A 15,360-nucleotide genomic window follows, 5' to 3' on the forward strand; every position below is an offset into this window, starting at 1 on the left:
AACTGTGCGTGCTTTGAAAATTCAGAAACATGCGGTCACATAGAGTGACTGCAGATTTTCATTTCAAACCTGGACAAGCCTTTTAATTATAAAATGAAGCACTGTAGCCAATCCTGACAGCGTGTAATATACTCACTGTCAGGATTCAGCTCTGCTTGCAGGTTCTGTCAGTCATCACACGGCTACTTCACTCATATGCGATTTTCATACTTACGGTCACGTGACAACGAGCTTCTCTTCCTGCTTCTCTCAGTTTTTCACTGAACATTGAGAGAATTAGGAAGAGCAGCTCGTCGGCACGTGACTGTGACTGTGCAAATTGCATTGTTGTTTGGATGACGGGGGTGGGGGGGGGGCAAACTGAATTGTTGCCCCTAGATACACCTCTGTGCCCTGATGTGCCACTGCACATGTGCAGGATTCTCTCGTGATCATGGCAACTGGGACATGCTGTCCCAGCATTTTTTCCACTGCCACGTCACTTGGTTCCCTGATGATGCACTTCTGGTCTGACAGCCGACGCCGGCTACATAACCCCAATGCAGGCCGCATTCTCCGTCAGACGCTACTGAATTAGGGACGGCACGCCTTTTCCTCCTCCATATTGAGATAATTATGCTTATTTATCCTTGGCTCTCCATTCTCACTGTTTTATGTGATTATTTTATGAGACTATTTCATTTGACTACATTACCTACCTGCTACTGCTCGAGCCTACCTCTGTGTACCACCTGTCATTCATGGACATAATGCATACCATGAACCAGTCTTCCAAGTACCCCCATCCCGTGGTTTCTCTGTCATGAGACAATATATTTAAGGTGCTCCTCTATTCCCATTGTGTACCTCTATGTACTGACTGCCATCCAGGTATATAATATACTAGCTATTGAACCCGTTCTATGCCCGGGTGGCGAGCATTTTTATTGGTATATGGTTTCCCATGCTGGTTTGTGCTGCCCCCATCCTGGTATTTGTGCTGCCCCCATCCTGGTATTTGTGCTGCCCCCATCCTGTCCCCACCATCCTATCCTGGTTAGCATGGCACCCCTCATCCCAATCCTGGTATGCATGGCACCGCTCACCCCCAATCCTGGTATGCATGCCACCCCTCACCCCCAATCCTCGTATGCATGGCACCCCTCACCCCCAACCCTGGTATGCATGGCACCTTTCACCCCCAACCCTGGTATGCATGGCACCCTTCACCCCCAATCCTGGTATGCATGGCACCCCTCACCCCAATCCTGGATTGCATGACGCCCCTCATCCCACATACTGATATGCATGGCTCATTCATACCCAATCCTGCTATGCAAGGCCCCTTCAGCCTTATCCTGGTGTGCATGGCCCCTCACCCCCATCATGATATGCATGACACTCCTCATCCCTATCCTGGTATGCATGGTACCCCATCTCTACTTCCTATCCTGGTATGTATGGTACCCCTCATGCTGGTATGGATGGTACCCCTTATTCCTATCCTGGAATGCATGGCACCCCATCCCTCATCCTGGTATGCGTGGTACCCCTCATCCCTATCCTGGTATACATGGTACACCTCATCCCTATCCTGGTATGCATGGCCCCTCATCCGAATCCTGGTATGCATGGCCACCCATCATCCCCAATCCTGGTATGCATGGCACCCCTCATCCCCAATCCTGGTATGCATGGCACCCCTCATCCCCAATCCTGGTATGCATGGCATCCCTCTACACAAATTTGGTATACATGGCACCTCTCATCCCAATCCTGGTATGTATGGCACCCCTCATCCCCCAATCCTGGTATATATGGCCTCCTCATCCCCCAATCCTGGTATGCATGGCACCCCATCCCTTATCCTGGTATGCATGGTACCCCGCATTCCTATCCTGGTATGCATGGTACCCCTCATCCTGGTATGCATGGCACCCCATTCCTCATCCTGGTATGCATGGTCCCCTCACCCCCCCAATACTGGTATGCATTGTCCCCCCCTCATCCCCCAATCCTGGTATGCATGGTCCCCTTATCCCCCAATCCTGGCATGCATGGTACCCCTCATCCCCCAATCCTGGTATGCCTGGTACACCTGATCCCCCAATCCTGGTATGCATGGCACCCCATCCCTTATCCTGGTATGCATGGTACCCCGCATTCCTATCCTGGTATGCATGGTACCCCTCATCCCTATCCTGGTATGTATGGTACCCCTCATCTTGGTATGCATGGCACCCCATCCCTCATCCTGGTATACATGGCACCCCTCATCCCAATTATGGTATGTATGGCCTCCTCATCCCCAATCCTGATATGCATGGTACCCAATCCCTCATCCTGGTATGCATTGCTCCCTCATCCCCAATCCTGGTATGTATGATCCCCTCATCACTATCCTGGTATGTATGGCACTCCTCATCCCCCAATCCTGGTATGCATGGCACCCCATCCCTTATCCTGGTATGCATGGCACCCCATCCCTTATCCTGGTATGCATGGTACCCCTCATCCCTATTCTGGTAAGCATGGTACCCCTCATCCCTATTCTGTTATGCATGGTACCCCTCATCCTGGTATGCATGGCACCCCATCCCTCATCCTGGTATGCATGGTACCCCTCATCCCCATTGCTGGTATGAATGGCACCCCTCACCCCCCATCCTGGTATGCATGGTCCCCTCACCCCCCAATCCTGGTATGCATGGTCCCCTCACCCCCCAATCCTGGTATGCATGGTCCCCTAACCCCCCAATCCTGGTATGCGTGGTACCCCTCATCCTGGTATGCATGGCACCCCATTCCTCATCCTGGTATGCATGGTCCCCTCACCCCCCCAATCCTGGTATGCATTGTCCCCCCCTCATCCCCCAATCCTGGTATTTATGGTCCCCTTATTCCCCAATCCTGGTATGCATGGTACCCCTCATCCCCCAATCCTGGTATGCCTGGTACACCTGATCCCCCAATCCTGGTATGCATGGCACCCCTCACCCCCCAATCCTGGTATGTATGGTACCCCTCACGCCCCAATCCTGGTATGTATGGCACCCCTCATCCCTTTCATGCTCTACACATACAAAAAAATAAACACTTATACTCACCTCTCTTCCCTGTGCTCCAGCGCTTCTGTGTCCTGTTCTGCCGGAGGCCGGGGGAGGAGTGCGACACTTGAGTACGCGCGAGCCCATACCGCGCTGTCCAGCGCCATTTTGCTGAAAACACTCTGCAAATGTGTCTTCAAGAAAATGGCGCCGGAAAGCGCTATGCGCATGTGCCGATTCCGTCGCCTCACTTCTGCCCCGGTCTCGGGCGAGAAGAGAGGCGCCGCGGCAACGCTCCTCCCGGTCAGGTAAGTATGTAAGTATGGAGCTGGAGATTTCAGCATGCGTTCAGTGTCTACACATACAGCGATCTCCGGCGCCAAACACTCCTCTTACCTGTAACGGCTCCATGCGTTCTTCTGTCTGGAGCCAGACTGCGCAGGCGTGTCGCGCTTGCGTGGTCTATAAAGGCTTCAGACAGAGGTACGCATCTCTGGTTATATTATAGACACCACGTACTACATTTTCTATATGTGAATCTGGCGGGACATAATACATGTGAGGTGCTCCTCCACTCTTATCATACATATACTTCTGCTCAAACCCACCTCTAAATTCAACCCGCCATATATTTATCCATTGATATTCGATATTCCATGTGCTCCTCCCAATCCACGGTTTTCTGAATGTTGGTCTTCAATGTACCTTGTACCCCTTCTCTATACCACCTCATGGTACCCCTGTCAGGGTACTCAAAATTGCGTAACAAATTATGGGGTCCATTTTCTCCTATTATTCCTCACTCAAATTATAAATTTGGTGCTAAAACAGTATTTTAGTGGGAAAAATTTATTTTTTTGTTTTCACATCTAAATGTTATAAAGTTTTGTGAATTCCGTGTAGATTAAAAACGCTCAATACACCCCTAGATGAATTCCTTGAGGGATCTAGTTTCCCAAATGGGGTCACTTGTGAGGGATTTCTGCTGTTTTAGCACATCAAGGGCTCTGCAAATGCAACATGGCATTCACAATCTATTCCATACAAATTTACACTCCAAAAATCAATTAATACTCTTGCCTTTCTGAGCCCTGCTATATGCCCAAACAGCAGTTTTTGAAAACATATGGGGTATTGTCATGTTTAAAAGAAACTATGTAACAAATTATAGGGTCCGTTTTCTCCTACTATCCATTGAGAAAATACCTATATGGGACTAAAACAATATTTTAGCAGAAAAAACCTTAATTTTCGTTTTCATATCCACATTTTAAAAAGTTCCGTGAAACACTTACGGGTTCAACAAGCTCAACACACCCCTTCATGAAATTCTTGATGGTTAGTTTTCAAGATGGGGTCTCTTCTGGGGGTTTCTGCTTTTTTGGTACCTCAGGGGTTTTGCAAATCATGTCTGCATGGCGTCTGCAATCCATTCCAATCAAATTTACATTCCAAATACCAAATGTTGCTTCTTCCCTTCAGAGCTCTGCCATGTGTCCAAACAGAACTTTTTGACTACATTTGGGGTATCGCCCTACTCGTAAGAAAGTGGGTAACAAACTTTGTGGTCCACTTTTTCATGTTACCTCTTGCAAAAGTGAAACATTTTTGTGAAAAAAATAAAAATGTTCATTATGATAACCTAATGTTATCAAATTCTGTGTAGTACCTGTGGGTCAAAAATGCTCACTATACCCCTGGATAAAACCCTTAAGGCGTGTAGTTCCAAAATGGGGTCACCTGTGAGAGTTTTCAGCTGTTTGGGCGCCCTAGGGGCCGTGCAAATGCGATATAGTGCCCGCAATCTATTTCAGCTGAAATTCAAATGCTGCTCCTTGACTTCCGAGCCCTGCCGTTTGTCCAAACTGAGGTATCTGACCACATGTGGGGTATTAGCGCAGTCAAAAGAAGCTAAGTAAAAAATTTTGGTGTTCATTTTTTTGTGCTATTCCTCGTAAAAGTGAAAAAGTGGGGCTAAAGCAACATTTTAGAGCAACATTTTTTTTTTTCATTCAACTTTGCATTAATTCCTGTGTAACACCTGAAGGCTTAAAAAATTTCCTGATAGCAGTTTTGAAGTATTGAGGGGTGCGGTTATTAAAATGGTTTCACTTTTTGGGAGTTTCTAATATATAACCCCCTCAAAGTCCATTTAAATCTGAATAGGTCCCTAAAGAAACAGGTTTCTACTAAATATTTAACCCTTCTAACAGAATAAAATGACATTTGAAAAATGATGCAGATGTAAAGTAGACATATGGAATATGTAATATTTATTAATTATTTTGTACAGCATGACTAATTGGTTTAAGGATATAAACATCAAAAGTTTTAAAATTGCAAATTTTTAAAAAAATTTGCCAAAATTCTGATATTTTCACAAATAAGCGGAAAACATGTTGATCTAAATTTACCACTAACATAAAGTACAATGTGTCATGAAAAAACAATCTCAGAATCACTGGGATACAGTGAAGAATTCCAGAGTTATTATCACACGAAGTGATACTGGTTATATTTCAAACATTTGTCTTGGTCATAAAAGTTAAAATTCCCTCGGTCACTAAGGAGTTAATAGCCGTCAATTTTGTGGATTCAGAATGATATAGGAATCTCGGGGTGATCTTTTAACAGAAAGAGGAGGTTAGCTTACCCTTGCAGGAACGTGTAGAGAGTTGGCTGTGCGATACTCCATAAAGAGAAGAAGTGCCAGCATTCTGCTGCACGAGTAGGCCACAAGTCCTGGCTAGGTAAGTCTGTTCTGCATTGACATATCTCCCAACTTTTAGAAAATAGGGGAAGGTGGCAGTGAGGAAAATTCTGCAGATGCCAGAGACTGCAGGACATGGACCCAAATCTGGGACTGTCCACTGTATCTGGGACAGTTGGGACTAGAGATAAATGGATCAATTTACTGGACTGGACAGGAGGACGTTAATCTCTTACTTTCCTGCGCAGCTCTTAATTAGCCAGGGCTGATGCAATGTCATTTGTGCCTCATGCTCATCTCTTGCTGGACCTGTGGATTTATGTTTTGTTCATTCATTCACAGTTGTAGCAGCCAGAACTTTCTAATTTTTATGTAAGCTTCATTATATGACATCAGGATTTTTTTTGTTTTTCGTCTGTAAGGCCATGTTCACACGATGCAAAAATACTGTGTTTTTTGTTTTCTGCAGGTGTCCACACCAAACTGTGTAATAACAATTTTCTCTGGTTATTGTATTTTTGCTGCATTTTTTATGGCTTCTCCCCTTATTTGATGATTTTCGGTGCAGATGTGAAGCAGTGTTTTTTATAGTACAGAAAAGCTTTGATTCTGCACTTAAAAAAGTAACTGCAGCTTTTTACATGCGGTTTTTAGGCTCCACATACAACTTTTAGAGAAAACCGCACCGTTCAGCAGCGTCTTTAGACTCTCAGTGGGCGCAGTTTTCATGAATTCACCAACCATCAACTTTGCATGGACAGTTAAACACAGCAGAATTTCTGTCCAAAAAAGCAGCAGATATATGCAGCATTTACACGCCATGTGAACACGGCCTAAATGTTGATGTGATTTCATTAAAACTCTACCCTCAGTGCTGAAAGACGATGCTGAAGTGTGAGGTTTTGGTGCATTTTTTCCTCTATAGGCTTCTATGTGGAGCCTGAAAAAAACGCAAGGGAAAACATTGCATTTTTAAGCACAGAATCATAGCTTTTCTGCAGTATTAAAAAAGCATTAAAAATGCGGAATCACATCTGAACAAAAAACACATCAAATATGGGGGAAAACACATTAAAGAAATGCAACAAACATGCATTAATCAGAGAAGATTATTATTACATGGTGAGGTGCGGACAGCTTCAGAGAATGTGCAGAAAAAACACAACAGAAAAAAAGCAGCATTTACGCTACATGTGAACATGGCCCCAGCATTACATGTTTAATAGAGAAAAAAATATCAATCACTCCATTTTTGGTGCCATTTATCGATCACTGCAAGTAATCTGGTAACTGTGTTGTGCGGGTCGCTATGATTACAGGGACACCCAATATGTCCATGTTTTATGATGATTTGTGATGTTTATTATTTAAAAAAAAAAAAAACGCAGTAAAAATAACATTATTATTGTAGTTGTTTTTCATTATTTGTTTATAATTTTATAGGAAGAAAAAAATCTTTTATTCCTCCTCCAGAATACAAGTACATATAAATACAGTTACAGTATGTACATACAGTATCTATATGTTCGAGTATAATTTGCTTCTGCAGTCACTGCCTGCAATACCGATCAAGTATACAAAATTAACCCATCAGTGTCAGTGGAGCTTGTGGCTCATAGCTTTAGCTCTTGCCTGCAACGTTTTAAGTTGTGGGTTTGACTCCCGGGGAGAATCACAAAAATTAGAAAATTAAGTTTTTGTAATTGTTTTTCATTATTTTTAGTAGTTTTACAGGAACAAAAAAATCTGACTTTTTCTTCATCTCTAGAATACAGGAACATAGAGATACACTGCTATATACAGATGTATCTCTATGCACCTGTATAATTGCTTCTGCATTCACTGCCTGCAATACAGCTCAAGAATACCAAATTCTCCTATGGTAATCATTGTGGGCTGTGGCTCATAGGTTAAGCTGCTGTCTGTGACCATGGAGGTTGTGAGTTTGAGTGTCAGGAAGGGAATGGTTTATTTAAGTTATGTATAAGCAGAGAGATGGCAGCTTCACCCCCATGTAGGAGCTACAGGAGTATTGGGGACATGTGAGTACTGGAAGTCAGGACTGAGCCCTCAAATCAGGATATGCGGTTATAGTTAATGGTGAGTCAGGAATCATGATGGTGAACTGGCTCAACAGGCAGAAATAGGTGCAGATGGTGTGACCTCCCATTGGATAGAATGCTGCTGGTATGAGAAACATGACCAGTGACCCATCTTCAACAAAAAGGCTGTAAGTCTTGTATGGATATTTACAGTTGAAACTAGAAGTTTACATGCACTATTAGTGATGAGCAAGCACTAAAATGCTCTGGTCGAGCAAATTGGGGTGCTCGACCCAAGCAATGAGCCCAGTCTATGGGAAACTTGAGTATTTTTCAGGCGGCTCCCCCCGGCGGTCTACTGAGGGCCTAAAAATTGCCCAAATCGACGGGAACAGTGCTCAAATGACATGGGAACAGCATGGGGAAGACTCCTGGAAGCATTTCTGACTTCCAGGTCACTGCTGTCAATGACATTGTCCGAATATTATGCCACTTTTACGGACTCATAATAAAACATACAAAAACTAAACCAAAATGGATTTTCCAGGGAAATATGCTAAGGAACATCCTTTCCAGGGTAATGACTTGTATATAAGGCAAAATAAATAACCAAAACCAAAAATACTCCTCCACACCTTGGGCTATGTTCACACATAGCGTTTTTGGTGTGTTTTTGCACTTTTGCATTGCTTTCAACCAAGACAAGTGCATTCACTGGGAAATGTCATTTTAACATTTTACAGCCTTATCTTGCCATGTGGTGTGAGATATCATCAGACACATGCATACAGTGCTGAAAAGACATGGGAAAAGCATGGGGAAGACTTCTGGAAGCATTTCTGACTCCCAGGTCACTGCCTAAAAGTGTGCCCATCATAAGTGATCCTTGGTGCATGCGAAGATGCCTCCAGCCATGCACCTGTCGTTGCAGACTTGCAACAATCACCGTCCACGTCCTTGTCCCAGTGCAGTGTTCAGTTGTCCCTACCCCATTCCTTGGAATGCAAGCGCAAGTATGCAGCCAGCCACCCACCCACCCATAGGCTGCAATACTATACTGCCAAATTTTTGACAGCTGCTTGCACTTGAAATGTGGCCTTTTAGGCTCGTGGAGGCGGAAGCTGTCCACAATCTTATGGCGGCAGCGACCGGGTATCCATACTCGGTCCCTAGCCGCCACTATTTTTCCCGGTATCGTCTCCGCCTTCCACAAGCACGGGTCCCATAACATTACCTGTGGTTGTGCTTTCACACACGTGGTAGCATGAGATGGACTCTACAACCCACAGAAGTTGCTCAGGTAGTGCAGCTCATCCAGGATGGCAAATCAATGCGAGCTGTGGCAAGAAGGTTTGTTGTGTTTGTCAGCATAGTGTCCAGAGGCTGGAGGCGCTACCAGGAGACAAGCCAGTACACCAGGAGACGTGGAGGGGGCCGTAGGAGGGCAACAACCCAGCAGCAGGACCGCTACCTCCGCCTTTGTGCAAGGAGGAACAGGAGGAGCACTGCCAGAGCCCTGCAAAATGACCTCCAGCAGACCACAAATGTGCATGTGTCTGCACAAACTGTTTGAAACTGACTCTATGAGGGTGGAATGAGGGCCCGATGTCCACAGATGGGGGTTGTGCTCACAGCCCAACACTGTGCACGACGCTTGGCATTTGCCCCAGAACACCAGGATTGGCAAAGTCGCCACTGGCGCCCTGTGCTCTTCACAGATGAAAGCAGGTTCACACTGAGCACGTGACAGACGTGACTGAGTCTGGAGACGCCGTGGAGAGCGATCTGCTGCCTGTAACATCCTTCAGCATGACCAGTTTGGCAGTGGGTCAGTAATGGTGTGGGGTGGCATTTCTTTGGAGGGCCGCACAGCCCTCCTTGTGCTCGCCAGAGGTAGCCTGACTGCCATTAGGTACCGAGATAAAATCCTCAGACCCCTTGTGAGACCATATGCACATGGAGGCCACACACAATACTGAGCCTCATTTTGACTTGTTTTAAGGACATTACATCAAAGTTGGATCAGCCTGTAGTGCGGTTTTCCTCTTTAATTTTGGGGGTGACTCCAAATCCAGGCCTCCATTGGTTAATAAATTTGATTTCCATTGATGATTTTTGTGTGATTTTGTTGTCAGCACATTCAACTTTGTACAGAACAAAGTATTCAATGAGAATATTTCATTCATTCAGATCTAGGATGTTTTATTTGAGTGTTCCCTTTATTTTTTTGAGCAGTGTAGTTATAGGGTATGCAGTGAGTCCAACGGCTGACCAATTTTAGGAAAAACCCCACTAAGAATTTAAAGACACATAGAGCAGGGCCACAGTAAAAAGTATGACATGTTCCCATTAGAAAGGAGAGGGTCTGCTATTCAGTTATAGGGTATGCAGTGAGTCCAACGGCTGCCAAAATTTTGAAAAAAAAACAATAACAATTTGAAGACACATAGAACTGGGCCACAGTAATGACATGTTCCCACTAGAAAGGAGATGGTCTATTATACAGTAATAGGGTATGCATGGAAACCAACAGCTGCCAAAATTTAGGAAAAACTCTATTAACAGTTGAAAGGCACATAGAGCTGGGCCACAGTAACGACATGTTTCTATTAGAAAGAAGAGAGTCTGTTATTTAGAAATAGGGTTTGCAGTGAGTCCAACAGCTGTCAAAATTTAAGAAAAACCCTACTAAAAATTGAAAGACACATAGAGCTGGGGCACAGTAATGACATGTTCCCATTAGAAAGGAGAGGGTCTGATATACAGTTGTAAGGTATGCAGTGAGTCCAATGGCTGCCAAAATTTAGGAAAACCCTATTAACAATTTAAAGACACATAGAGGAGGGCCTCAGTAACGACATGTTCCCATTAGAAAGGAGCGGGTTTGCTACAAAGTTAAAGGGTATGCAGTGAGTCCAACGACTGCCAAAATTTGGAAAAACCCTATTAACAATTTAAAGACACATAAAGCTGGGCCACAGTAACGACATGTTCCCATTAGAAAGGAGAGGGTCTGTTATCCAGTTATAGGGTATGCAGTGAGTCCAACGACTGCCAAAAGTTTGGAAAAACCCTATTAACATTTTAAAGACACATAGAGCTGGGCCTCAGTAACGACATGTTCCCATTAGAAAGGAGAGGGTCTGTTATCCAGTTATTGGGCATGCAGTGAGTCCAACGGCTGCCAAAATTTTCGGAAAAACCCCAATAACAATTTAAAGGCACATAGATTTGGGCCTCAGTAATGACATGTTCCCATTAGAACGGAATGGGTCTGCTATCCAGTTATAGAGAATGCAGTGAGTCCAACGGCTGCCAAAATTTAGGAAAACCCCTACTAACAATTTAAAACACATACACCTGGGCCACAGTAACGATATGATCCCACTAGAAAGGAGACGGTTTGCTATACGGTTATAGGGTATGCAGTGAGTCCAACGGCTGCCAAAATTTAGGAAAAACCCTACTAACAATTTAAAGACACATAGAGCTGAGCCACAGTAACGACATGTTCCCATTAGAAAGGAGCAGGTCTGCTAAACAGTTATAGGGTATGCAGTAATAATTTAAAGACACATAGAGCAGGGCCACAGTAACGACAAATTCTCATTAGAAAGCAGCGGGTCTCCCATAGTGTTGGCCTACGCAGTGAATGCAAGGGCTGCCAAAAATTGGGAGGCACTCCAATGCCCCTTGGAAGAGACTTAGAGGTCCTCATAAAAAAATGTTCCCATTAGAAAGGAGCGGGTCTCCTATGCTTGTAATGCCCATGCACTAAGCGTATGGGCTGACAAACATTTACCCCTGGGGGGTATACATGAACATACTGTATAAAAACATTTTTTTACGGGCATCATAAACACCCTTTAAAAAAATTATGTGGATGTTGCATCACGGACCACGGTCACCCTGGTGATATGGTGGTGGAGGATGAGGATAAGGAGAAGGAGGAGGACAAGAGCAAATAGCCAAAATCAGGAAGCGTATACCCATGTGTGGGTGTGAAGAGGTGCATGGGAATACACCTTCCAAAAAAAGACACTGGATTTCAGTTCATGTTACGCTGCTCTCATTCGGTGGGGTTGAGAAGTCTGGCCCAATCCTGCCCTTGTTCATTTTTATAAGAGTCAGCCTGTCAGCATTTTCAGTTGACAGGCGGATGTGCTTATCAGTTATAATTCCACCAGCGACACTAAAAACCCGCTCTGATAAAACTCTAGCGGCAGGGCAGCCCAGGACCTCCAAGGCGTAGAGAGCCAGTTCATTCCACGTATCCAGCTTGCATACCCAATAATTAAAAGGCACAGAGGAATCATGGAGAACATTGGTACGGTCGGCAAGGTACTCTTTCAGCATCTTACCAAACTTTGCACTCCTTGTGAGAGTACCCCAAAACCTCAGGGCCTGTGCGATGGGAGGGTCTGAGAAAACTGTCCCAGAACTTTGACAGTGTTCCCGTGCCTCTGCTGGATTGGAGTTGTGTCTCTCTCGCCTGTACTCCTTGGTTGTCCAATGAAGTGTGCCCTCTGCCGCCAGCGTTTTCAGATGGGAATTTTTTTAATAGTTCCGCAACAAGGGCCTTCTGGTACTGCCCCATTTTTGTAGACGTGTCCGCCTCAGGAATAAGAGATATAAAGTTCTCCTTGTAGCGTGGGTCTAGAAGTGTCACCAACCAGTAATGACTGTCACCCAAAATTTTGAGAACGCGAGGGTCATGGGAAAGGCAGCGTAACATAAACTCAGCCATGTGTGCCAGACTGCTAACAGGCAAGACTTCCATGTCCTCACCAAGAGGATGACTGACCATGCTCTTCTCCTCCTCTTCCTCCTCTCTGTCCTCTGGCCATCCACGCTGAACAGACAGTATGACAGTTGTGCAGGTAGTACCGTCTATAGTGCATGAAACTAGCTCCTGTTCTTCCTCTTCCTCCTCCTCTTCCTCATTGTCACCCAATCCACTTTGGGATGAGATGAGGCTGGGCTGTGTGTAATCACCCTGTATGGTTCCTTGCTCCATCTCATCGTCCTCTGCCTGCAATGCATCCTCTATGACTGTGAGCAGAGAGCGTTTCAGAAGACAGAGAAGAGGGATGGTGATGCTAATTATGGCATCATCGCCGCTCACCATCTTGGTGGAGTCCTCAAAGTTTTGGAGGATGGTACATATGTCTGACATCCATGTCGACTCCTGAGGTCTTATGTGTGGAGTCTGAACTGAATACCAACGGCCTTGTTAATGCTGGTACTCAACAATTACCCCCTTCTGCTCACAAATCCTTCCCAACATCTGCGGTGTAGAGTTACAACACGTGGGGACATCACATACCAATCTGTGAGCAGGAAGCTGCAAACGCTGCTGAAACACGGCAACGGCGGCGGAAGCTGTAGGTGACTTTTTAAAATGGGCACACAGGCAACGTACTTTAACAAGCAGATCCGGCAGCTCCGGGTAGGATTTGAGAAACCGCTGAACCACGAGGTTAAGCACATGGGCCAGGCATGGTACATGTGTGAGCTCGCCTCACCTCAGAGCCACCACCAGGTTACGGCCATTGTTACACACGACCAAGCCTGGCTGTAGGTTCAGCGGTGTGAGCCACAGATCTGCCTGCTCTTTCAGAGCTGTCCACAACTCTTCAGCATTGTGCGGTTTGTCACCTAAGCATATTAGCTTCAGCACAGCCTGTTGAGGCTTGGCCGAGGCAGTGCTGAAGTGCTTCCAGCTTGTGACTGATGTGGTCATTTCGGAGATGGAGGCTGAAGAGGAGGAGGAGGCTGAGGAGGATGAGGTGCAGGAGCTGTAGACTGTGGGGCAACCCTGATTGACCTAGGGCCCACAATCCTTGGCGTCGGGAGGACGTGTTCCGTCCCAAGGTCCAACTGAGTCCCGACTTCCACTATGTTAACCCAGTGTGCCGTCAGCGAGATGTACCATCCCTGCCTACAAGCACGTGTACACGTGTCCGTGGTTAGGTGGACTTTCCCGGTAACTGTGCTTTTGAGGGCACGGCTAATGTTTTGGGACACGTGCTTGTGTAATGCAGGGACGGCACACTGGGAGAAATAGTGGCGGCTGGGGACCGAGTACCGAGGGACGGCCGCCGCCATCAGGTTGCGGAAAGCTTCCGTCTCCACGAGCCTAAAAGGCAACATTTTGAGCGCAAGCAGTCGTGAAATGTGGGAATGTTGCACTGTGGTCTGTTGGGCATTAGCTGCGTATTTGCCCTTGCGTTCCAACGACTGGAGTATGGACAACTGAACGCTGCGCTGCGACAAAGACGTGGACGTGCTTCCTGATGTTGCCACTTGAGAGTGTGCAACGACAGGTGCAGGGCTGGAGGCATCTTCGCATGCACCATGGACAGGGGATTGGCTTGAATGTACAACAGCAGAAGAAGCAATGGTTCCACCCGCAGACACTGTTCCTGGACCCTGGGGTTCGGCCCACTTAGTCGGGTGCTTTGCTGCCATGTGCCTGATCATGCTGGTGGTGGTCTGGCTGGTCGTTTTGCCACCCCTACTGATGCTGGCCTAGCAGGTGGAGAAAATGGCCTTTTTTTGGTTATCGGCAGAGTCTTTAAAAAACAACCAGACTCGGGAAGACCTAACAGTTGTACTATCAACTTCCTTCGTGTTGGTGTTAAGGGGAGCGGTTGCCTGCCTACTTTCTGCGGCCACCACACTGCTTCTTCCTTCCTGTTGGGGTGCTCTGCCTCTCTCCCCCTGTGTGCTGCTGTCCTCGCTCTGCATGTCCTCCTGCCAGGTTGGGTCAGTTACTATATCATCCACCACCTCGTCTTCCACTTCCACACTCTGGTCCTCCTCCTGAATTTCTGTCAATTGTGTCTCATCATCGTCCACCTCTTGTGACACTTTCCCACTGTCACCTTCGTGTGACCGTGGCTGCTCAAATATTTGGGCCATGCTACATGCGATCTCCTCTTGCCTCGCTTCAAGTGGACCGGGCGAGAGGCCAGAATCTATATATGGGAAAGTGAACAGCTCTTCGGAGTGTCCAAGTGTGGGATCAGATGTCTCTGGGCACTCGACATGGTGGGAGGAAGGAGCTTCAGGGTGAGGAATATGCGGTCCAGACTCACAGCTAGTGAGACTTGACCGTGTGGAAGACAAGGTGGTGGTGGCTAAGTGACTAGAAGCATTATCCGCTATCCAACCAATAACCTTTTCACACTGCTCTGTGTTCAATAGTGGTGTTCTGCGGTCCCCCAATAATTGGGACAGGAAGGTCGAGCGAGAAGATGTGGGTGTTTGTTGTGGCACAATTTCAGCTTGCCCACGGCCTCGGCCTCTGCATGCACCATCATTACCATCACGTCCAGTTCCCCGTCCCTTGCCACGTGCCTTGCCCATTTTAAATGGAGGACAATATCTTCCACGCTCACAACAAATGACTCAATTTGGAGCGAACTTATATGTGATCCATGTGACGGACAAACCACAGTTTTAAATACCTTGCCTGTAGGTAACTATTTTGAATAGCAAACTGGTGTCAATTGCTCCACTGACACACTGAAAATTTTTTTTAATGGAGGCTAGAAATGGCAGTACTTTCTGAAAATGT

Source organism: Phyllobates terribilis, unplaced genomic scaffold (genome assembly GCF_046119375.1).
Source record: "Phyllobates terribilis strain yellow unplaced genomic scaffold, ASM4611937v1 Scaffold_3__8_contigs__length_932513732, whole genome shotgun sequence".
Classification (NCBI taxonomy): domain Eukaryota; kingdom Metazoa; phylum Chordata; class Amphibia; order Anura; family Dendrobatidae; genus Phyllobates; species Phyllobates terribilis.